This window comes from Dendrobates tinctorius, unplaced genomic scaffold (genome assembly GCF_039654945.1).
Source record: "Dendrobates tinctorius isolate UK_male_01 unplaced genomic scaffold, ASM3965494v1 ptg000044l, whole genome shotgun sequence".
NCBI lineage: Eukaryota > Metazoa > Chordata > Amphibia > Anura > Dendrobatidae > Dendrobates > Dendrobates tinctorius.
This window is the reverse complement of record NW_027361712.1, coordinates 33,884,939-33,909,731: the sequence shown is the minus strand read 5'-3', so window position 1 is coordinate 33,909,731 and position 24,793 is coordinate 33,884,939. Positions and strand designations below refer to the sequence as shown.

General features: G+C 45.4%; 1 protein-coding gene across 3 annotated transcripts in view; it reads right to left on the bottom strand.

The window, feature by feature from the left end:
- Positions 1 to 24,793, bottom strand: part of ADCY4 (adenylate cyclase 4) — a 152,604-nt gene that overhangs the window by 110,508 nt on the left and 17,303 nt on the right. The gene's annotated exons all lie outside the window — the stretch shown is intronic.

Sequence of the window (24,793 nt, the reverse complement as noted above, 5' to 3'; positions counted from 1 at the left end):
GAACCCCCAAGTGCTTCACAGAAGTTTAAAACGCAGAGCCATGAAAATAAAAAATAATTTTTTTTCCTCAAAAATGATTTTTTAGCCTGCTATTTTTTATTTTCACAAGGCTAACAGGAGAAATTGGACCATAAAAGTTGTTGTGCAATTTGTCCTGAGTACACCGATACTAATATGTGGGGGGAACCACTGTTTGGGCGCATGGGAGAGCTGAGAAGGGAAGGAGCGCGATTTTGGAATGCAGACTGATGGAATGTTCTGCGGGCATCATGTTGCGTTTGCAGAGCCCCTGATGTGCCTAAACAGTGGAAACCCCCCACAAGTGACCCCATTTTGTAAACTAGACCCCTCAAGGAACTTATCTAGATATGTGGTGAGCACTTTGATCCCCCAAGTGCTTCACAGAAGTTTATAACGCAGAGCTGTGAAAATAAAAAATAATTGCGTAGCGCAAGACAGGGAGGGGGGAGCAGGTGAATAAGACCCGCCCACCGGACCGGACCGCAGCAGTTTACATACATCTGAACCGATATAAAAAAGGTATTTATGCATGAAAGGTACAGGGTCAGGGGGAAGCAAAAGTACTAAGAGAATCCTTATGTGACACACAATTGAATGATATTATATGATATCTCAAAAAAGGGTGACAGATTCCCTTTAAGTTGCAATTAGTAAAAGAAAAAAAAAAAAAAAAAAACAACTCAAAGAGAGAACTTTGAAGCAATTGTTTTGACATTTTTTCACTGATGCTCTGAAACTTGTCATAATCAGGGCGGTGCTGGGTTTACTTCCGCTTCATTCAGTGTCGATCTGGGGTGCCAAGGGCCAACCAGTAACCGACCCCAGAGTCCCACTTTTCAGCTACATGCAATTGTGATATTATCCTCAATCACAAATTTATATAGCAATGAGCAGGATAGCTGCACCTTTTTGGGCAGTGAGAGGAAACTGAACAGCAGTCGGGCATGTGCGGTGCACCATTAAGATATGGGACGATATTGCATCACCTCGGCGATCAGTGGGAGGGGCGCTGTTCAAAATCCCAAAGATCAAGAAGCTATCCCGTGAGTAAAGGGCCTGTCACACTAAGAGATATCGCTAGCAATATAGCTATAACTTGTGACGTTATAGCGATATTGCTAGCGATATCGCTGTGTCTGATACTTACCAACGACCCGCTCCCCCGCTGGTTATCGCTGATCGCGCGAGAACGTCCTGGACTGTTTCTCGTCGTCAGCTTCCTGCAGCGCTTCCTGCTGTGACGACGAGCAACGCGTGGAGCCGGGAGGAAGGACGCAGGATCGCCTAGTGTGACAGGTAAGTAGCGACCGCCGTCCCCAGCGATGTCGGTAGTGAGATCTGCCTGTGTGGCAGCTCACTAGCGACCACTTAGCGATGCACCAGCTATCCTGACCGCGTCATATCGCTGGTCGGGATCGCTGGTACATCGCTAAGTGTGACAGTACCTTAAGTGATAGCTTCTTGGAACAAGAATACCCCTTTAACGGGCTTTTTATCCCACCCATGCATTTCAGCATGTTATTTGAGGGACATTCTGGATTCTTTACCTGCTTTAAAGTTAACATTTTGGAGTACACAGAAATTTTACATTTAGTTTTTAAATATAGGGAAAATGTAAAAAAAAAAATAGCAATTTCCTGTTTATATTTTTTTCATCTGAAGCCTAACGATAACAAAATTTGTCAGTACGTATGAACATACAAAACTCTGAAATATACCTTATGAGTGATACTCTCAAGATAGAGTAGCAACCTCCATAAGCTTGCAGTTAACCTTATACGTGTTCAAACACCTCTCCACTACCTGCTCCCCCATCCCCCACTCAACCCATCCCTCACCACAATAAAACAGATAGTACATACATGGGCAAGAGAGATGTAGCTTCTAATTTGCAGGAGCTGGGGCTCACAGTACATACCAGAAGTATTTAAAAGGGACCTGTCAGCTGATTCAAGCTGCCTAAATTATGAATCACAGACCAGCTCCTGCAGTAAACATAGTGGAAAGGGTGGCTGAGGTCGAGGTAACTAGTCCAAAGAGGTGGCACAGCTAGACTTGGCAGTTCTCTCCCTTTATATAAATATAAGTAGAGACCTGTCAGCCTAGTTAAGCAGGCAGGGAGAAGCCACCAGGGACCTGTCTCTTGATGTAGACCTTGTTCCCAGCCTCACTATCAAGTGTTTTTCTGTAACAAAGTAAAAGTACAGAGGTTTAGAATGCAGGTGCTGAATCACACTACCAGTGATTTGGACAATATGAATCAGCCAACAGTTTCCCTTTAAAGAAAAAAGTGGAGAAAACAGCAAAGGCAAAAATATTCAGGTTATGCAAATTTCAAAATAGATAGATATTAACCCTTTCGCGACAGAGCCTGTTTTTGCATTCGTGACGGGCCAATTTTTTCAATTCTGACCAGTGTCACTTTCTAAGGTCATAACTCTAGAACGCTTAAATGGATCCCTGTGATTCTAAAGGTACTGTCACACTTAGCGATGTACCAGCGATCCCGACCAGCGATATGACGTGGTCAGGATTGCTGGTACATCGCTAAGTGGTCGCTAGTGAGCTGCCACACAGGCAGATCTCACTAGCGACATCGCAGGGGTCGGTGGTCGCTACTTACCTGTCACACCAGGCGATCCTGCGTCCTCCCGCCAGGCTCCACGCGTCGCTCATTGTCACAGCAGGAAGCGCCGCAGGAAGCTGACGACGAGAAACGGTCCAGGACGTTCTCGCGCGATCAGCGATAACCAGCGGGGGGCGGGTTGTAGGTATCAGACACAGCGATATCGCTGGCAATATCGCTATAACGTCACAAGTTATAGCGATATTGCTAGCGATATCGCTTAGTGTGACAGGCCCTTAACCCCTTAAGCCCCAAGGGTGGTTTTCACGTTAATGACCGGGCCATTTTTTACAATTCTGACCACTGTCCCTTTATGAGGTCATAACTCTGGAACGCTTCAACGGATCTAGGCAAATCTGAGATTGTTTTCTCGTGACATATTGTACTTCATGTTAGTGGTAAAATTTCATTCATATAACTTGCGTTTAATTGTGAAAAAAACGGAAATATGGAAAAAATTTTGAAAATATTGCAATTTTCAAACTTTGAATTTTTATGCCCTTAAAATAGAGAAATATGTGACACAAAGTAATTACTAAATAACATTTCCCATATGTCTACTTTACATCAGCACAATTTTGGGAACAAAATTTTTTTTTATTAGGAAGTTATAAGGGTTAAAAGTTGACCAGCGATTTCTCATTTTTACAACAAAATTTGCAAAACCATTTTTTTTAGGGACCACCTCACATTCAAAGTCAGTTTGAGGGGTCTATATGGCAGAAAATACTCAAAAGTGACACCATTCTTAAAACTGCACCCCTCAAGCTACTCAAAACTACATTCAAGAAGATTATTAACCCTTCAGGTGTTTCACAGGAGCAGAAGCAACGTGGAAGGAAAAAATTAACATTTAACTTTTTAGTCACAAAAATGATATTTTAGCAACATTTTTTTTTATTTTCCCAAGGGTAAAAGGAGAAATTGGACCCCAAAAGTTGTAGTCCAATTTGTCCTGAGTACGCTGATACCCCATATGTGGGGAGGAACCACTGTTTTAGCGCATGGCATGGCTCAGAAGGGAAGGAGTGTCGTTTGACTTTTTCAACCTAAAATTGGCTGAAATTGAGATCGGACGCCATGTTGGTTTGCAGAGCCTATGATGTGCCTAAACAGTGGAAACCCCCCACAAGTGATCACATTTTGGAAACTAGACCCCCTAAGGAACTCATCTAGATGTGTGGTGAGCACTTTGAACCCCCAAGGGCCTCACAGAAGTTTATAACGCCCGGGTGTAAAAATATAAAATCATATTTTTTCCACAAACATGATCTTTTAGTCCCCAATTTGTTATTTTCCCAAGGGTATCAGGAGAAATTGGACCCCAAAAGTTGTTGTCCAATTTGTCCTGAGTGCGCTGATACCCCATATGTGGAGGAGAAACACTGTTTGGGCACACAGTAGGGCTCGGAAGGGAAAGAGCGCCGTTTGATATTTTCAACCTAAAATTGGCTGAAATTGAAATCGGACGCCATGTTCCGTTTGGAGAGCCCATGATATGCCTAAACAGTGGAAACCCCCCACAAGTGACCCCATTTTGGAAACTAGACCCCCTAAGAAACTCACCTAGATGTGTGGTGAGCACTTTGAACCCCCAAGGGCTTCACAGAAGTTTATAACGCCTAGGCATAAAAATAAAAAATCATATTTTTTCCACAAACATGATCGTTTAGTCCCCAATTTGGTATTTTCCCAAGGGGAAATTGGACCCCAAAAGTTGTTGTCCAATTTGTCCTGAGTGCGCTGATACCCCATATGTGGGGGGAAAAACACTGTTTGGGCACACAGCAGGGCTCGGAAGGGAAAGAGCGCCATTTGACATTTTCAACCTAAAATTGGCTGAAATTGAAATTGGACGCCATGTTCCGTTTGGAGAGCCCATGATACGCCTAAACAGTGGAAACCCCCCACAAGTGACCCCATTTTGGAAACTAGACCCCCTAAGGAACTTATCTAGATGTGTGGTGAGAACTTTAAACCCCCCAAGTGTGTCGCTAAAGCTTATAATGCCCGGGCGTGAAAAAAAAATATTTTTTTTTCCACAAAAATGATCTCTTAGTCCCCAATTTGTTATTTTCCCAAGAGTATCAGGAGAAATTGGACCCCAAAAGTTGTTGTCCAATTTGTCCTGAGTGCGCTAATACCCCATATGTGGGGGAGAAACACTGTTTGGGCACACGGCAGGGCTCGAAAGGGAAGTAATGACGTTTTGGAATGCAGACTTTGATGGAATGGTCTGCGGGCGTCATGTTCCGTTTGCAGAGCCCCTGATGTACCTAAACAGTGGAAATCCCCCACAAGTGACCCCATTTTGGAAACTAGACCCCCTAAGGAACTTATCTAGATGTGTGGTGAGCACTTTGAACCCCCAAGTGTTTCGCTAAAGTTTATAATGCCCGGGCGTGAAAATATAAAATCCTATTTTGTTTCCACATAAATTATTTTTAGTCCCCAATTTTTAATTTTCCCAAGAGTAACAGGAGAAATTGGACCCCTAAAGACGTTGTCCAATTTGACCTGAGTACGCTGGTACCCCACATGTGGGAAAAAACTGTTTAATCACATGTCGGGGCTCGAAAGGGAAGTAGTGACGTTTTGGAATGCAGAATTTGATGGGTCTGCTGGCGTCATGTTCCGTTTGCAGAGCCCCTGATGTGCCTAAACAGGAAAAAAACCCACGAGACATCATTTTGTATACTGGACCCCCAAAGAACAAATCTAGATTTGCCCCCAACTACACTAATGTAAATTAGTAGTGCATGGAGGTGTGGTACAATTTGAAGCAATCCTTCATACACAGGCCAGGTTTTTCGGAGCAGGTGTTGCACTGGTAAATGGTGTCCTTGCGTATTCCCTTTTTGTAACACACTCGGCACCTTTTTTGCGGCTTACCTTTTCTACCAGTTGGCGGGACCACCCCCGGAAAATGCTGACCTGGTACGATACGAGCACCTTCAGTTCCGGAAGTACTGGGACCCGCTCCTTCCTGAGCGCCAAACATCAGGGCCTTAACCACTACCAACTGGAAATGAAGGTACGACGTATCGGTGGGGTGTGCACATTGTGACAGCAGGAATGCGTTGAGCATTGCCATTTGTACGATGTGCACGGCAAGCTTTTTGTACCACGCCCTTGCCTTTCTGAGAGCATTGTACGGTTGGAGGTAATGATCGGAGAGATCAACGCCGCCATGTTTTTGTTGTACCCCACTACACAGGTCGGTTTTCTGACCTGTGTGGAGGTACCCCGTACAGTGCAGAGGGTGCTGCCATCACCGTGTATGGTGGTCAAGAGATGGACATCCCTCTTGTCCTTGTACTTGACCACCAGCAGGTGGTCGCTACATTGGGCTCTGTTCTCACCTTTTCTGAGCATCTGCCCATGTAGCGTCTTCGGAAGGCCTCTCTGATTTTTGCGGACAGTACCGCAGGCTGCGGTACCTCGCGCAGAGAGGGATTTGTAAAGTGGGATGCTGGTATAAAAGTTATCAGTGTAGAGGTGATAACCTTTATCCAGCAGTGGGTGAATCAAATCCCACACAATTTTCCCACTCACTCCCAGGACAGGGGGACACTCAGGGGGTTCAATCCTGGTGTCCTTTCCTTCGTAGACTCTAAACCTGTGAGTGTACCCTGAGGTACTCTCACAAAGTTTGTAGAGTTTGATTCCGTACCTGGCCCTCTTACTGGGCATGTATGGACGGAATCCGAGCCTTCCCTTGAAATGGACCAAGGACTCATCCACGCTGATGTTCCTTTGAGGCACGTACACTTCAGCAAACTTTTTGTTGAAGTGTTCGATGACCGGCCGAACTTTGAACAGACGGTCAAAGTTGGGGTCATCTCGTGCGGGACACAGTGCATTATCGGTATAATGCAGAAACTTGTGGATGGCCTCAAAACGCGTCCGGACCATGACCATTTGGAACTCTGGAGTGTTGTATAAAATATCAACACTCCAATATTGCCGAATTTCCGGCTTCTTCAGTATCCCCATGTGGAGGACCAGGCCCCAAAACTGCCTAATTTCAACTGCGTCCACAGGAGACCAGTTGGAATATGTTGAAATCGGGTTTGCCGCCAAAAATTGACGAGCGTACAAATTAGTTTGCTCCACCATGAGGTTAACAAAATCCTCAGAGAAAAAGAATCATAGAATCGTAGAGTTGGAAGGGACCTCCTGGGCCATCTGGTCCAACCCCCTGCTCAAAGCAGGATTCGCTAAATCATCCCAGTCAGATGTCTGTCCAGCCTCTGTTTGAAGACTTCCATTGAAGGAGAACTCACCACTTCTCGTGGTAGCCTGTTCCACTCATTGATCACTCTAACTGTCAAAAAGTTTTTTCTAATATCTAATCTGTGTCTCCTCCCATTCAGTTTCATCCCATTGCTTCTAGTCTTTCCTTGTGCAAATGAGAATAAAGTTGATCCTTCTAAAGTCTATTTTTGTGAGGCCGGTGGTGTCAAACTTGATTCCTGATTCTGCCACAAAATCAGGAATCAGTGGATCGTAATTTTCGGGGGGCGAAGTCCATACAGGGTCTACTGAATCAGCTTCGGGCATGGTGGGCGCTGCCTCATCTTCTGTCCTGGAGCGTCTGCGTGGCGGTTCCGCAGGACCCGAGGAGGAAGATGAGGAGGGGGAAGAGGAAGAGGATGAAGAATCCGAAAAATAAAGAAAAGTCGGATCGTCATCCTCGCTATCAGTGTCGGAGGCAAGGTCAGAATATGCCTCCTCCATTGAATAGCGATGTTGGGACGAACGCGATGGGCGGGACATTTTTTGTGAAAGTGGTGCTTGGGTGTACTTTATTTACAACTATGTGTAGGTGTGGGGGAGCTAGTGATTGGTGCACACTTTCCTGTAAAGAAAAAGCTAAAAGAAAAAAGGAAATGGGGAGAAAAATACCTGTGAAAAGAAAAGTCTAAAACAGCAGGCCCTAGCTCTGATAAGTGAACAGTGTCACTTATCAAAGTTCAGTGGCGGCTGCTGGGTGTGCGTACAGGTGTGGTGCAAGGGGGGTGAAAAAAAGGAAATCAGCAGGCACAATCTCTGATAAGTGAACTATGTCACTTATCACAGTTTGGCGGCTGTGCGATGCGAATAAGGAGTTGGCGCTAAGGGGGCTGCTAAATATGCGCACAGAGGCGGCGCAAAGGAGGATGGAGGGGGTAAAAAGTGGGGGAAGGGGGGATGAAGAGAGATCGGACAGGGATCAGGGATTAGCACTTACGCTTGTAGTCAGGTGGCGCAAAGAGGGCGTGAAAAAAAAAGGAAATCAGCAAGCACAAGCTATAAGTGAACTATGTCACTTATCACAGTTTGGCGGCTGTGGGATGCGAATACGGAGTGGCGCAAAGGGGGCTGCTAAATGTGGGCACAGAGGCGATGCAAAGGGGGATTGAGGGGGTAAAAAGAGGGGGAAGGGTGGGGATGAAGAGAGATCGGACAGGGATTAGCACTTACGCTTGTAGTCAGGTGGCGCAAAGAGGGGGTGGGAAAAAAAAAAGGAAATTTGCAAGCACAAGCTATGATAAGTGAACTATGTCAACTTATCAAAGTTTGGCGGCTGTAGGATGCGAATACGGAGCTGGCGCAAAGGGGGCTTAGAGACAAAAAGCAAGCACGAGTGTTGATTGGTGAACTGCGTCACCAATCAAGGCTCGGCGGCTGCTAAATGTGCGCACGGAGGTGGCGCAAAGGGGGGTAAAAAGAGGGGGTAGGGGGATTGGGGGGGATGAAGCTAGATTGGGGGGGATGAAGCTAGATTGGGGGGTGAAGCTAGATTGGGCAGGGATCGGGGATCAGGCAATACTTACAGTTGTAGGGTTTTCTTTCTTCTTTCTTTAGTAGGTATTGTGATGCTACAAGCTGCTGTGGCACCACAATACCCAGCACACCAGGAGATCCAGACGTATGACCGCTCTCTAGGGAATCCTCAGCTAGTGTTAGGACCCCCTGCAGAGCTGTCATACAGGTCACAGGCAGGTCAGGGGCAGGTCACAGAGCGGTCACATCGCTGCTGTGACCTGCCATTGGTGGGATCGAATGATAATATCGATCCACCAATCCCTGCACTGCCTGGTGACCATGGCAACCACCTAGGATCGGAGCTCACAGCTCCGATTCAAAGGCAGGTCATGCCCAGGTCATCAGGAGGGCACAGAGCGATCACAGAGTGACAGCTGCTGTGCCCTGTGGTTGGCGCGATCACCAATCTAATCGATCGCGCCAACCAGCTCCTGCAGGCCCTACTGGGCCTGTATCAGGTCCCTGCCTAGGATCGGTGCTAACACAGCACCGATCCGGACAGATACTGGCAGGGCAGAGCGGCGCTATAGCGCCGCTCTGCCCTGCGATTGGCGCGATCGATGCGATCGGTGATCGCGCCAATCCGGGGGGGTTTTGCCAGTGCCTGGCGTTGCCCGGCATCGGATCCAGGATCGAGTACATCGGTACTCGATCCCAGCCTAGCACATCATTGTTTCAGCTGCGCCGATTGGCTGAAACAATCAGAAGCGCTGTGATTGGCTGTTTCGATTTCAACAGCCAATCACAGCGATCGGGAGGAAGGGAGGGCGGCGACAGACCCCTGGATGCCGAGGCCATCTACCATAAGGTAGGATGGCGTCGGAATTTTAATGCGATCATCGCGACTGAAGTCGCGATGTCGCATTAAATGCCATGACGTACTATCCCGTCCCTGGGAATTAAGTCCCAGGGCACATGGACGGGATAGTACGTCTCATGGCAGAAAGGGGTTAAGACTGTTTTCTTGTGCATATTGTACTTTATGAAAGTGGTAAAATTTCTTTGATATGACTTGCGTTTATTTGTTAAAAAAATGGAAATTTTGCAACTTTCAAACTTTTACTTTTTATGCCCTTAAATCAGAGAGTTATATCACATAAAATAGTTAATAAATAACATTTCACATATGTCTACTTTACATCAGCACAATTTTTGAAACCATTATTTTTTGTTAGGAAGTTATAAGGGTTAAAAGTTGGCCAGAGATTTCTCATTTTTCCAACCAAATTTACAAAACCATTTTTTTAGGGATCACATGACATTTGAAGTGAGTTGGGGGGGGTCAATATGACAGAAAATACCCAAAATTGACACCATTCTAAAAACTGCACCTCTCAAGGTGCTCAAAACCACATTCAAATCGTTTATTAACCCTTTACGTGCTTCACAGGAACTGAAGCAATGTGGAAGGAAAAAAATGAACATTTTTTTTTCCACAAACGTTTTACTTCAGAACCAGTTTTTTGTTTGTTTTTTATTTTCACACGTGTAAAAAGAGAAAATGAACCACAATTTTTTTGTGCAATTTCTCCTGAATACACCGATACCCCATATGTGTGGGTAAACCACTGTTTGGGCACATGGCAGAGCTCGGAAGGGAAGGAGCCAGGGCTGTGGAGTCGGATTCGTGGAGTCGGAGTTAGTTTTGGTTGGAGTCGGAATCGGTAGAAATGTACCGACTCCAGCTTTAAAAAAAATGTGTTAATATTTCATAATTGAACTTTCATATGAATTTTATAAATGTTACTCAAATATATATGTTCTATCAAACTATGAACAACAGTGATAAGCAGTTCTGCTGGAGATAGAGACATTTCTTACTTCTTGTGTGTCACTGTTCTCCACTGCCCTTATCTAATCTTATACTTGGTTAACCGCATGCTGCCCCAACCCCCCTACTTACAATGTATGAAAGTGAAAGTGAAAATGTGTTGCAAATTCTTAGTAGTAAAGCTCCTCCTCTAGACTAGATCATACTAGGTGTGTGTCTTCCAAGCATCTCACAGCTGCCTGCTACTCAGAAGAGGAAGACTGTAAGAAGTATTATCCTTTCAACAAACTTTGCATCAGTTAACTGTGAGTACATGAGGAATAATAACAGTATTACTGACCACTATATCAGTTGTACGACCTGGCAATAATTTTGTACAATTGTTTTTAGGAAAAACAATTGTCATTTGGATTGTGAATGCAGAATTAAAAACCTGAGAATGTCAAAGAAGCATCACATTAAATCAGCTGTATTTGAACATTTCACCATAACTCAAGATAGAAAACATTATGTCTGTCAGTGTATGACAAATGATCCAGACGAAAACAAATGCTGTGAAGCCAAGATGAGTGCATATTCAGGCAAAGATAAAAATGCTCCTACCAGAGCTTCTAATCTAAAGAGACATTTACTGCGCTTTCATCCAGAAGTACTGAAAGCAGTGGATGAGAAAGACTGCATCCAAACCAATGAACCAGTGCCCAGCTCTTCCAGCCAAACAAAGGAGCAGAGAACTTTGCAGCCATCAGTTGCAAGATATTTTGTCAGTGACAAAGTTACTGTGACAATGACAGTAGATACATTTAAAAAACAGATCATAGAGTTTGTTGTAAAGGATAGTATGCCTATTTCATTATTTTCACGACCAGCTTTTATGTGTCTGAATGGGGAAATGGCCCGCAAGCTTGGTGTTTCTCTGGAGAGAGAGTATTAGAAAATTAGTAATCGAAGAAGCTTTTAAACAAAAGGAAGAACTTAAAAAAACTCTCAAGGGACGCTTTCTGTTTCTTAAAATGGATGCCTGCACACTTCACAGAGTGAACTATTTTGCCATCAATGTCCGATTTGTTTGTGACAAAAATGAAATAGTTACCAAGACATTGGCAGTAAAAGACACCAGAGCTCATCACACCAGTGAGTTTCTCCAGGTCTTGGTGGAAAAGGTTCTGCAAGACTATGAACTTAAAAAAGAGCAAGTTCTTTCTGTCGTAACTGACAATGCTTCAAATATGATAAGTACTATTAAGCTAAGGAATGAGAGTAATGATGGTGACCAGCAGCTAGAAGAACATTCTGGGTCCACAGACACAGAAATGTTTGAAATAGAGGAACACAGTATTGTAACTGAGGAGCAAACTGAAGTTGCTTCAGATGAACAGCAACATGATAGTTTAGATGATCTTGTTGAAACTGTGTAAATGTGTTCTTTCATTCATCACATGCGCTGTGTTGTGCATACGCTACAGCTGGCTATAAGAGACAGTCTGCAAGAAGGAAATGCTGCTGCACTGATTGGCAAGGTGAGAAAATTGGCTACTGTTGCCAGAACCCCTAAAGTTGACTCAATTTTGAAGAGACGTGCTGGAAAAGGGGCAATTATTGATCAAGCCACACGATGGGGCAGTACTTACTTAATGATTCAGCGCTTGGTTGAACTGAAAACCTTTCTTGTAGACATGGCTAACCCTCAACTGACGCTAAATGAAAGTCACTGGAATCAGGTGACTGAGCTGGAAAAATTGCTAGAGCACCCATTTACAGTGACTAAAAAATTACAAGCAGAGGACTTAACTCCAGGTATTTTCTTAAAGGAGTGGAAGAACCTGATGTTTCGCCTGTCCCAAAGAGGAGGGTTAATTGCAAGTGGCATTGCTACATCAATGAAACGGAGAGAGGAGCTACTATTACAAAATAACATTCTTTTGGCAGCTGTTTATGTAGACCCAATGCATCGGATTCTTCTAGATGATCAACAGCTAAGTAAAGGAAAAGAAGCTCTGTTTGACATAGCAGTAAAAATGAAAGGGTTGCAGAACAGTCAGGAGGAACAAGAAGAATTTGGTCGTCCTGCCACATCTTCACCCTCATCATCAACTGATGAACAATTTAATTTCGAAAAATATTTGGATCACAAGGACCGTGCAAAGCGTTCCCGCATAGAAGAAGAGTCATCCCCATCAAGGAACACAGCCAGTACATTTCAGCAGAATTTTTCATGTGCACTAAAAGAAATTGAGAAATTTGACCGTTCATCAAAAATAACAGTCCAACAAGCGATTCCTCTGTATCCTGACATTGTCAGAGATGTTGCCCGAGTGGTTACTGCTTTGCCACCAACACAAGTTAGTGTAGAGAGGTTGTTCTCTGCTCTCAAAATAATTAGATCAGATTTGAGGGCATCTGACAGAGGCAATACTTTTTCTGACGACAAATTTATAGATTTCTTCTTATTAACTGCATAAATGTGTTTATTGCATATTTACTTACATTTTAGAAAAGTTTATAAAAGTTATTTGCTATATTCTAATTCTATTCTAATAAATGTAGTTTTTGCTCTAAGTGGTCTGATTACTTATATGATGGCGAGAAACTGAATAAGCACGATGTTTAATATTTTACAACAGTAAATTTGTTGTTATGAATTGGCCATTTATGAAGGAGTCGGAGCCGGAGTCGGAGCCTGATAAAATCCAGGAGTCGGAGTCACAACTGTGGCTTACCGACTCCACAGCCCTGGAAGGAGCGCTGTTTTACTTATTCAATGCAGAGTTGGCTGGAATTGAGATCGGACGCCATGTCGCATTAAGAAGCCCCTGATGTTCCTAAACAGTGGAAACCCCCCATTTCTAACCCCAACACACCCCTAACCACAAAAATAACCCTAACTCACCCTTAACCCTAACCCTACTTTTATCTTAAATCCTAGCCTTAGCCCCAATCCTAACTTTAGCCTAACCTTAACAGTAGCCCCAACTTTAGCCTAACAGTAACCCTAACGTTAGGCTAACGTTAGGGTTACTGCTAGGCTAACAGTAACCCTAACCTGCATTACTTGTTTTGTTTTTTTTTACTTTATAACAAGATCGTTGACTGGCACAGCTGTTGCCACCAACACTTGTCACACTGTTTCTCCTCTGATCTCTCACTGAGAGGAGAAACAGCGTTACTATGAGGCAGATGGCCGGGAAAGTTAGTTGCTACAACAAAACTTTCCCAGTGATCTGTCTCATTGGCTGGTGTGAGGCTGACGTCCTCAGGACCTGAACCAATCAGGTCGAGAGTCACAGGAAGCGGTGCGCCGGAATCCCCTCGTTATAAGGTACGTGGTGGGGGTCTCGATCAGCACAAAACCGCCGACAGTAGACAAACGTCGGCACTGCACAAAGCCTTGCTAGCGCCGATGTTTATCTACCGTCATCGGGCATGAAGCGGATACAGAGGTTGTCAAGCCTGGGGCTCAAGTCTGCAGTCACTATGTGAACCTGACAGCTGATACATGCTGCTTAATCCGTGTGCAGCATTTATCAGGTCACTGGTAGTGTGACATCAGCCAGGTAAGGCTAGTTTCACACTAGCATTCAGCAGAGCTGCAGAGGGCTGCGTAGTTCCTCCGTGAAGCTCCACCCACTGCCACACCTCCTCCGGTCAGCTCCGCCTACGTCTGCATACGGCCTGCACACCTATCTTTAACACTGGGTACGCAGGCCGTGCGGATGTATGCGGATGCATCTGCATGCGTTGTTTTGATGATGCATCTGGCATATATCCACACGGCCTGCGTACCCAGTGTTAAAGATAGGTACGCATGCAGACTTAGGCGGAGCTGACTGGAGGAGGTGCGCAAGTGGGCAGAGCTTCACGGAGGAACTACGCAGCTCTACCAAACGCAAATGTGAAGCCGGCCTAAGAAAAATATACAGGTGCTTCTCACAAAATCACAATATCATCAAAAAGTTAATTTATTTCAGCTCTCCAATACAAAAAATGAAACTCATTATACAGAACCATTACAGAGTGATCTATTTCAAGTGTATATTTCTGTTAATGTTGATGACTATGGGTTACAACCAATGAAAACCCAAAAGTCATTATTTCAGTAAACTAGAATACTGTAACGCCCCTTCACACATAGCGAGATCTAAAGTGTCACCGATTTTGTGACGCAACAGCGATATCGTTAGCGATCTCGCTACATGTGACACGTACCTGCGACCCGGCCCCCCGCTGGATATCGCTGATTGAGTTCGAATGTCCTGGACCATTTTCTTCTCGCTGGCGCCGACTAGCGACGCATGGACACAGGCGGAAGTCGTCATCATCGCTGCGTGTGACAGGTAAGAGCGACCGCCGACAGGCTGCGGCGTCGCTGGTGAGATCTGCCTGTTTGGCAGCTCACTAGCGACCATTTAGCGATGCACCAGCGATCCTGAACAGGTCGTATCGTTGTCGGGATCGCTGGTGCATCGGTAAATGTAACGGGACACTAATACCAGCTTGAAAACATTTTAAAATCCGAAATGTATGTTCAGTAAACGCACGCAATACTTGGTTGAGGCTCCTTTCGCATCAATTATTGCATCAATGTGGCGTGGCATGGAGGCAGTCTGTGGCACTGCGGAGGTGCTATGGAAGCCCAGGTTGCTTTGATAGCAGCCTTCAGCTCGTTTGTATTGTTAGGTCTGATGTCTCATCTTCCTCTTGACAATACCCTATAGCTTCTCTATGGGGTTAAAGTCAGACAAGTTTGCTGGCCAATCAAGCACATTGATACTGTTGTTTTTAAACCAGGTATTGGTACTTTTGGCAATGTGGACAGGTGCCAAGTCCTGATAGAGAATGAAATTTCCATCTCCAAAAAGCTTGTTAGCTTGGTTATCCCGGTTGCTTGTGCACCTTTTTCTACTCCACTTTTTTCCTTCCACTCAACTTTCCATTAATATGCTTGGATACAGCACTCTGTGAAGCCAGCTTCTTTAGCAATGACTTTTTGAGGCTTACCTCCTTTAAGTGTGTCAACGACTACCTTCTGGACATCTGTCAAGTCAGCAGTCTTCCCCATGATTGAGGACCCTACTGAAACAGACTACGGGACCTTTTTAAACAATTAGGAAGCCTTTGCAGGTGTTTGTTAATTATTCTAATTTACCGTATATACTCGTATATAAGCCGAGATTTTCAGCCCATTTTTTGGGCCTGAAAGTCCCCTCTCGGCTTATACACAAGTCATAGACCTGGGGGGGGGGGTGTCAAAGATCATACTTATCCCCCCGGCACGGTCTCTGCAGCCCCCCGCTTCTCCACGGTCTCCCTTCCTGCCTTCAGCGGTCAGGTGGTACCGCTCATTAAACTCATGAATATGCGCATATTCATGAGTATAATGAGCGGTACCACATGACTACTGAAGGCAGGAAGGGAGACCGTGGAGAAACGGGGGGGCTGCAGAGACCGCGCCAGGAGGGGGTAAGTATAGCGGTATTCATCTGTCCGGGGTCCATCGCTGCTCACCGCTGTCTGCTGCGTCCTGGAGTCAGTGACATTTAGCCAGCAGAGGGCGCGACGTGCCCTCTGCTGCCTGAACGTCACTGACAGACGACGTGGCAGACAGCGGTGAGCAGCGATGGACCCCGGACAGGTGAATATCTCAGGTGCCGGGTGCTGAGCAGGAGAGGAGTATGGCATTTTTTTTGCAGCAGCAGCATATGGGGGCATAATCTCTGGAGCAGCATATGAGGGCATAATCTATGGAGCATCTTATGGGGGCATATTCTATGGAGTATCTTATGGGGGCATAACCTTTATGGGGCATCTTATGGGGGCATTATTAACCTTTGTGCAGCATTATATGGGGTGTATTTTGTATGGAACATCTTATGGGGCCCATCATAAATTGTATGGAGCATTACATGAGGCTCCTGATTCAATATGGATATTCAAAAACATTCAGCCTACTGATGTCTCAATTAATTTTACTTTTATTAGTATCTATTTTTATTTTTGAAATGTACCAGTAGCTGCTGCATTTTCTACCCTAGGCTCATACGCAAGTCAGTAAGTTTTCCCAGTTTTTGTGGCAAAATTAGGGGGGGGGTCGGCTTATACACGAGTATATACAGTAGGCCCCTTTCACATATTAGTTTCCCCCCCCCATCAGTCGCAATCAGTTTTTTTTTTAAAAAACGGATCCGGCGACTGATGCCGCTGGATCAGATTTTTTTCTCATTGACTTGTATTAGTGACAGATGGCCTCACGTTTCGTCCGTCGTTCGCCGGATACGTCGGAAATTTTTTGTCCGACGGCCGGAGACGACTGACAAAGTAGTGTTTTTTTGTCTGCGTCGAAAAGTCGGACAGCACCGTCCGTCGTTGGCTATAATGGAAGCCTATGGGATGTCCATCAAATGATGGAATCCGGTGACGGATTCCGTTTTTTTTTCACTGAGCATGCTCCAATTATTATTTTGTAGCCAATTGGCCAGACAGCCCCAAATGCATATAAAACTGCCAGGTAGGGCTTCACTCCTCAATGTGCCAGCAAGCATTACAGCCATCAGGAGTCCAGCCAGAATCCAGGCAGCCAGAGTGCAGCCACATAGAGGCCAGCGGGAGTCCAGCCAGCAGCTAGCGTGAGTCCAGCCAGTGTGTGTGTGAGTGTGGCGAGTGCGGCAGGTGTGTGTGTGTGTGTGAGGCGAGTGTGTGTGTGAGAGTGCGGCGAGTGTGTGGGTCTGTGTGAGAGTGCGGCGTGGGTGTGTGTGTGTGCGGCGAGTGTGTGTGAGAGTGCGGCGAGTGTGTGTGAGAGTGCGGCGAGTGTGGGTGTGTGTGGCGAGTGTATATGTGAGTGCGGCAAGTGTGCATGTGGCGAGTGTGTGTGTGTGAGAGTGCGGCGAGTGTGTGTATGAGGCGGGTTTGTGTGTTTGTGTGTGAGTCAAGCAAAGCTTTTTTTTTTTTTTTTTCCCATTTACTGTCCTTGTATTTCAAACAAAGAGCTGTGGTGAGTGTGTGTGAGTGCGGCAAAGCTTTTTTTTTTTATTTTTCATTTACTGTCCTTGTATTTCAAATAAAGAGCTGTGTAGCTCCTACTTGCTTTAACAAAAATTTAAAAAAAGTTTTAAAAAAATCATTAAAAATGGGTCCAAAAAACTGTAATCCGTAGTATCATTTCATCAAGTTAACTTTAAAATTTTGGGTTATGGCACACAGGAAAGTACCTGTGTTGGTTGGTTTACATGCAATACAGAGGTGTTTGAGGTTGCATTTTCAAAAAAATGGTGTAAACAAATGGGGAATGCAGAAATTTGTTCTTTAAAATTTCACCAGGGTTTTTAAAACATTACATCTGTGGTCAATAGATATTCAAGTGGGGGTTTAGGGATTTAAAGTTGGAAGGAGGGTATTTACTATGCGATGGAGATTGCAACGTACTACTTGGGTGGCTGTGTTAGGTTTGGGTATTTTTGGGAACAGGAGGTGGAGGGTTATGTCTGCTTGCGCATCGCACATATCTAACCTTTAAATTACAGAGGGGGTGGTTTAGAAACCAACTAAATTACATAGCATTTTTTGTTTGGGGGCATAGGGGGATTTTTTTTTTGGGGGGGAGGGGTAGAAATCCTAATAGCTCTGGAGCTACCTTTTTTTTTTTTCTAAGTCAGCGGACAACACAGAAATAATCTTAGTATAATAGCTAACAAGTGTCTTTATACTTGCAGATACTTCAAGAAACCAGTGTGTGTGACCAAGCCAGGCCACCAGTGAAAGTCGTAATGTAAGTATTAAAGGCCAGAAAGCTTAATATATAATTTGTATAGTAGCTAACAAGTGTCTTTATACCTGCAGATACTTTGAGAAACCAGGCCACTATGTCTTCTTCTGGGAGCCCTCCCTCACAGCATCAGCGAACTGAGGTAATTAAAATATTTATTTTTGGTGATGTTAACATTTTTTGTACACAACCCTATATGCATTAATTCTGGTTTCACAGGAAGCTGCAGCATTAGAGAGGCTTCCAGAAGGAGACGGATGGGGTGGAGAAATACAAGGAGCGGGTGCGCAGAATGTAAGTTTCTTGCATGCATCACAGACATCACAGTACACACAATACATATGCCTACATCCAAGCACTTTTTTTTTTTTTTCTTTGTATAGTCTTCACATTCTGGGGCTCGGCGTAGAGGTCCTCAAAGCACCTCCCAGGGTCATCGGCGTGAGTATCACGGCGGTCAGCAAAGAGTAAGTACCTTTTTTTTTTTTTGGTGTTTTAGTATTTTTATACTTCATGTGGATGATTTGAGTTTAATGTTTTTGTTTTTTGTCTTTTTTAACAGTCTTCACAGCATGCTCCCAAATCAGACAGTGAGGAGGCAGGTCTGGACATTGACCTCCTCATCAATGTGGTACAAGAGCAGGAGCCACTGTGGAACATGGGGGACCGCCGCCATGCTGACGTTGTCGTAACCCATCAGCTCTGGGAGGAAGTGTGTCTTGATGTTTTGGAATACTGGGAGAACCTCGATGCTCCGGTCCACAATCAAGCGCATAAGTATTCAAAGTTCAGTAAGTTATGTTGCAGGATGTAATGTGCTGTATACTAACCAATTTCTGCTTTCTCTTTACAGGAGACAAGGTTATCAAGCGGTGGCGGTCACTCAGGGATCGCTTCAAGAGGGAGTAACAACAAAGAGATGCAGGCCCCGAGTGGATCGGGACGACGCAGGAGCAAGTATAAGTGTGCCAGAGCCCTCCGATCAACCATGGTGAATATTCCCCACCTCAATTATTAAGTCAAAATGTTTACATGTCTAACCTTATTTTTTGGTTTCAGCCAGGGCAAAGCAATATCAATGCATTAATTCATTTTTTTTCCTTTCTTTCTACCACAGCACTATCTGCAGCACTCGGGAGCCTGCTGCTGAGTTGAACCCTTCTGGAGCGATCCCACAGAAGTCTGCCACCGGGGATCACTTCCGACAGACTCGACCCGTCTGCACCTTCCCTCACGTCTGGTCCCTCGGCCCCATCCACAAGCGCTGGAGCATCTTCTTGGCAGACTTCATTACATGAAGCTGCTGGTGGCGAGGTAGCTTTCCCTTTACCAGACCCCTCTGACACTGCCGCCACCTCTAGAACACCTTTGGGTTCTGGCCGGCAGCACCAGAGAGGTCAGGAAAGGAGCTATGCGCCCGAGCTCTTGCATCTAAATGCATCCTTTCAGAACTCGATCAAACTTTTGGCCGAGCATTTGACTGCTGGATTCAACCTCATGCACAACAGCATGGTTGAATTGAGAAGTCGTCTGGATAGGATGCATTTAGATGCAAGTAAGTTGCCGAATCATTGCTTTTTTCAGGCAGTACTCGAGCGCATGGATAAGCTATCTCCTGACCACCAGATGCATGTCATGCAAGCCTACCAGGTTGCTCTAGCGCAGGTCACTTCCCAAGCCCCTCCACCTGCCTCGGTAGTTCCTCCCACACCTACCCCCCTCCAGCCACTGTCCCTCCTCCCACTCCTTCCCCGTACCAGCTTCCAACCACACCATCTGTACCTCCACTCCCTGCCCAACCTCTTGTTTTCTCCACCTTTTCCACTTCCGATCCACCCCAACCCGGTCTCCATTCCCCCACTATCGACGTGGTCCGCCCTGTCAGCCCCTCCGGTACTAACTATATGAATTTATAATTCTGTTATAAATAAAAAATATTGTTTTTTTCAAAAAATATTTATTGTCTTTCATTTATTTAATGATAAGTTACAAAACTTTGGGTAAAAGGTACCAAAACATACAAAACTTGGGGTAAAGTTACAAAACTTTGGTTAATAGACAAAAAAAATCATGGTATAATCACAACTACAATAAGTTTGGTACTCCAACATACATTATATTAAAAGCCAAAAATATCAAACCATCTTATCCTGCCATTCTAGTCTTCCTTGAGGTGACAAAGTACTCAGCAAATTTGTCCCTCGTTCTTGAAACTGCACACAGGACTCCGAAAAGTAATATTTTGATAATCACGCAAGGTTGTTTCAACCAAATTGTCATCCATGGCAACCTGTTCCTTGCATATTAGAAAATTGTGCAGGACCACACAAGCTTTCACCACCTCATCCACAGTCTGAGTCTTCAGGTTAATAGCGACCAACAGAACTCGCCATTTGGATGTTAGAATGCCAAAAGCACATGCCACCATTCTTCGTACTCGTGTTAAGCGATAATTGAAGACTTTTAGTTGGCGTCAAGCCACTACTTGCGTATGGCTTCGGCAGGTGTTGCAAGAGTTGGAACGCTTCAACTCCAACACATACAAATGGCATTGGTGGCCCAGAGGTTCCAGGGAGCGGTCTTGGTGGTGGAAATTGGAAGCTGTTTCCATATACTGTAAATGACGCCCCATTGCAGACATTTTAAAAACTTGGGAGTCATTGGAGTGGCCATGGGCCCCAATATCGACCGCTATAAAAACTTGTATTTTGCATCTGCAATGGCCATAAGCACGATGGAAAAATACTTCTTGTAATTAAAATATTCAGAGCCAGATCCAGCTGGTTTGACAATCCTTATATGCTTACCGTCCACTGCACCCAAGCAATTGGGAAACTGAAAAATGTTTAGAAATTTTTCTGCTATATCCAGCCAACTCTCCATTGTGGGATATATTCTGTATGCAAAGAGTCCCACAATGCGTGGCAGGTGTGTTTTTTTCAATCCCTGATATGGTGGAAATCCCGAGTCGAAATTGAAAATGGAGAGAGGAAAGGGATTCACCAGTTGCAAAGAATTTGTTGAGAAAGGCAAGGCAATAATTACTAAAAATTACGAACAACATTACAGAAGTCCGCTTTAGAGGAGGAAAATGCAATAAAAATGGATTACCTTAGTCACCATCAAACGCTCCACCGGTGAAATGGAGAAGCGGTAATATGTGTCTTTTCTCCGGATGCGGTCTCCAACCAAGATGTCAAAGTTTTCCACTTTCATCCGAAGATAATCAAAAAACTTCTCAGGGTTTTATCTCAGCTCCATATATAATGTAGAATACACCCCACGTGTCATTCTCTGTGCAGTAAGTGGGTGGATCCAAAAACGTTGCAGGCGCATGATGTGCTGTCTTTCTCGCTCCTTTTCATGAACAATCACGGCCAAACAATTTGCCTCAAAAATAAAATCCACATAGATCTTCACAATGTTCGCAATAACACCTTCCATTTTTGCCACTTGCTCTACAACCTGTCAAAGATGGGGTGTAGAAACACTGTGTATATATATGTTTTCAGTAGCCAATAACGTTTGGGAGCCTCCCATTGAGCCGTTTTAAAAAAAGGATCCGTTGAAAAACGGACGAAATGGATGAAAAAACTGATGCGATGGATCCACTTTTTCGCTGGATCCGTCGAAAAAACGGATCCGTCGCATCAGTTTTTCACAATCTGCGACGGATCTCTCCATCCGTCAAGCCGACGGATTGTGACTGACGCCAAAAAACTGATATGTGAAAGCAGCCTTACTGAGATAATGACTTTTGGGATTTAATTTGCTGTAAGTCATAATCATCAACATTAAAGGGAATCTGTCACCCCATTTTAGCACTATAAGCTGCGGCCACCGCCATCAGGGGCTTATCTACAGCATTCTGTAATGCTGTAGATAAGCCCCCGATGAAACCTGAAAGATAAGAAAAACACGTTAGATTATACTCACAGGGGGGGCGTGGTAGGGTGCGGTGGGTGTCGCGGTCCAGTCCGGCGCCTCCCATCTTCATACGATTATGTCCTCCTCCTTGCTTCTCCCTTGGCTCCTGCGCAGGCGTACTTTCTCTGCCCTACTGAGGGCAGAGTAAAGTACTGCAGTGCGCTGGCGCCGGGAAAGGTCAGAGTTCCGGCGCCTGCGTACTGCAGTACTCTGCTCTGCCCTCAACAGGGCAGATAAAGTACGTGTGCGCAGGAGCCGAGGGAGAAGCAAGGAGGAGGACATCATCGTATGAAGATGGGAGGCGCCGGACCGAACGCCGGGGTGAGTATAATCTAAGGGCCCCGTTACACGCTTCAGTGTCCCAGCGATCCGACGTGGATGGGATCGCTATGACATAGCTAACTGATCGCTGGTGAGCTGTCACATAGACAGACTCACCAGCCATCAGGACCAGCGAACAAGCTGGTATCCAAGGTAAACAGCGGGTATCTAAGAGCCACGCGGCTCTTAGATACCCGCTGTTTACCTTGGATACCAGCTCCCAGCGTCGCTGATTGTTGGTCTCTCGCTGTCACACGCAGCGATGCGCACTGGCCAGAGGGAGACCAACGATCAAAAAATGGCCCAGGACATTGCTGCATGATCAGCGATACCCGGCGGGTGGGGTCGGTCGCTGATGCGTGCCACACACTGCGAGATCGCTGTGGCGTCACAAAATCAGCGACCTCGCTGTGTGCGACGGGGCCATAACTCTTTTTTCTTATCTTCCAGGTTACATCAGGGGCTTATCTACAGAAATAGACACTTGAAATACAGTAGATCACTCTGTTTGTAATGACTCTATACATGAGTTTTAGTTTTTGCATTGAAGAACTGAAATAAATGAACTTTTTGATGATATTCTAATTTTGTCAGAAGCACCCATACTTTATTATTCGCTGGAGTCCGAGACTGTCCTGGAGACTCGTTGGACAGGTAGGTCCCTGGTGGCTTTTCCCACACTGCCCTTGATTGACAGGTCTCTGCTTACATGCATGTATATCCTTTGCTAGGTGAAGAGAATGGGGCATCAGCCTGCGCTGCTCGCCTGTCAGGATGATGTACCAGAGGAGTCCAAGTGGATGTAATAGAAAATAGACTTTATTTCTAAGCGTTTCGTGGGGATCACACCACTTCCTCAGGACAGTCTATAGATTGTCCTGAGGATGTGACAGACTGTCCCGAGGAAGTGGTGTGATCACCACGAAACGCGCAAAAATAAAGTCTATTTTCTATTACATCCACTTGGACTCCTCTAGTATGTCAATCTGACAGGCGAGCAGCGCAGGCTGATGCCCCATTCTCTTCACCTAGCAAAGGATCATCACCTCGAGCTTGCAGCAGCCGCCAATGCTAAGTGCAGTGGTTGTGTCTCACACAACCATAATAGGTGAGTGAATTTGATTATCCCCCACAAATATTCCTTTTATCTCGGATAAGACCCTATGTGCGCTCTATATTCCTTCTAGGTACATCGTTACATGCATGTATAGGGAAAGACCTGTCAATGCAAGGCAGTAGGCAGTGAGAAGCTGCCAGGGACCTGCCTGTTCAACTAGTCTACAGCGTGGTTTGGTCCCCAGCGGGTATTAAAAGTATGTTTTCCTCTGAAACCCTGCATTGTTTCAGAGTCAACATACAAAACTGAATTCAAACAGTGTCTGATCAATACTGCGCACAGATTGGGCTGCATGGATCAGCTGTCAAGTTCATTTTAATAGGGTTGTTCGGGACTTAAGGCCCTTTTACATTTAGCGATGCACCAGCGATCCAACCAGCGATCCGACCCGGTCAGGATCGCTGGTGCATCGCTAAATGATCGCTAGTGAGCTTTCATACAGAAAGATCTCACAGCTATGCAGCAGCGACGCAGCGCACGATACTTACCATTCACACACAGCGATCCTGCGTCCTCCCGCCCGCGTCCAGCGTCGCTCGTCGTCACAGCAGGAAGTCTCAGCAGGAAGCGCCCGACGAGAAATGGAGCCGGACATTCTCGCGCGATCAGCGATGGACAGCGGGGGAGCCGGTCGCTGGTAAGTATCACACATAGCGATATCGCTAGCAATATCGCTATAACGTCACAAAACCAGTGACGTTTTAGCGATATTGCTAGCGATATCGCTTAGTGTAAAACCCCCTGTATGGACTGTATGGACAGTACTTGGCATAATTCACATAATTTACTCTGTACAGAAAAAAAGTAAAATCTCATCATTCAGAAACCAAACTACCTAGTTTATTATTATACAGAGATCTAGGTAAATTTGTGAATGAGGGTAGCGTAACATTTGTATGCAGGTGAAAGGTGAGCCCCCAAAGCCAATGATACTGGTGGGCCATTGGCACCCCAGTCCGACACTGGTAAGATTTGTCATCTACTCATCTTTTCTTCACCTGTCGACATACCTGCTGTACAGACCAAGTCACAGGCACTACAAGATCTGTCCCAAGATGACAATTATCTCATGGCCATATATATGGACAGCTCGTAGCCCCCTACAGACGTATATCCCCCAATGGACGAGCGAGCGGAATAACCGCCTCCTGTCAGAAATCTGGAGCGCGACCGCTGCACATGTGCTATAAATATATTTATTCCCAGAGAAGCCCTACAAACAGCCCCACAAGTTGTGGAAATGAAGCCATTTCCATATTTGCGGAGGAGGAATAATAGCAGCGCTGGGAATGGGAAAGGAGGACATGTCAGGGCTGCAGATGGAGGGAGCCTCAGGGGCATGAAACGGGGGCCCACAATCACTGCCCTGGCACCTCAGCATTTCTCACATGGCTAGAACTTTCCCCGCCAGGACCTCCCACCTCAGAGCCTTCCCATACT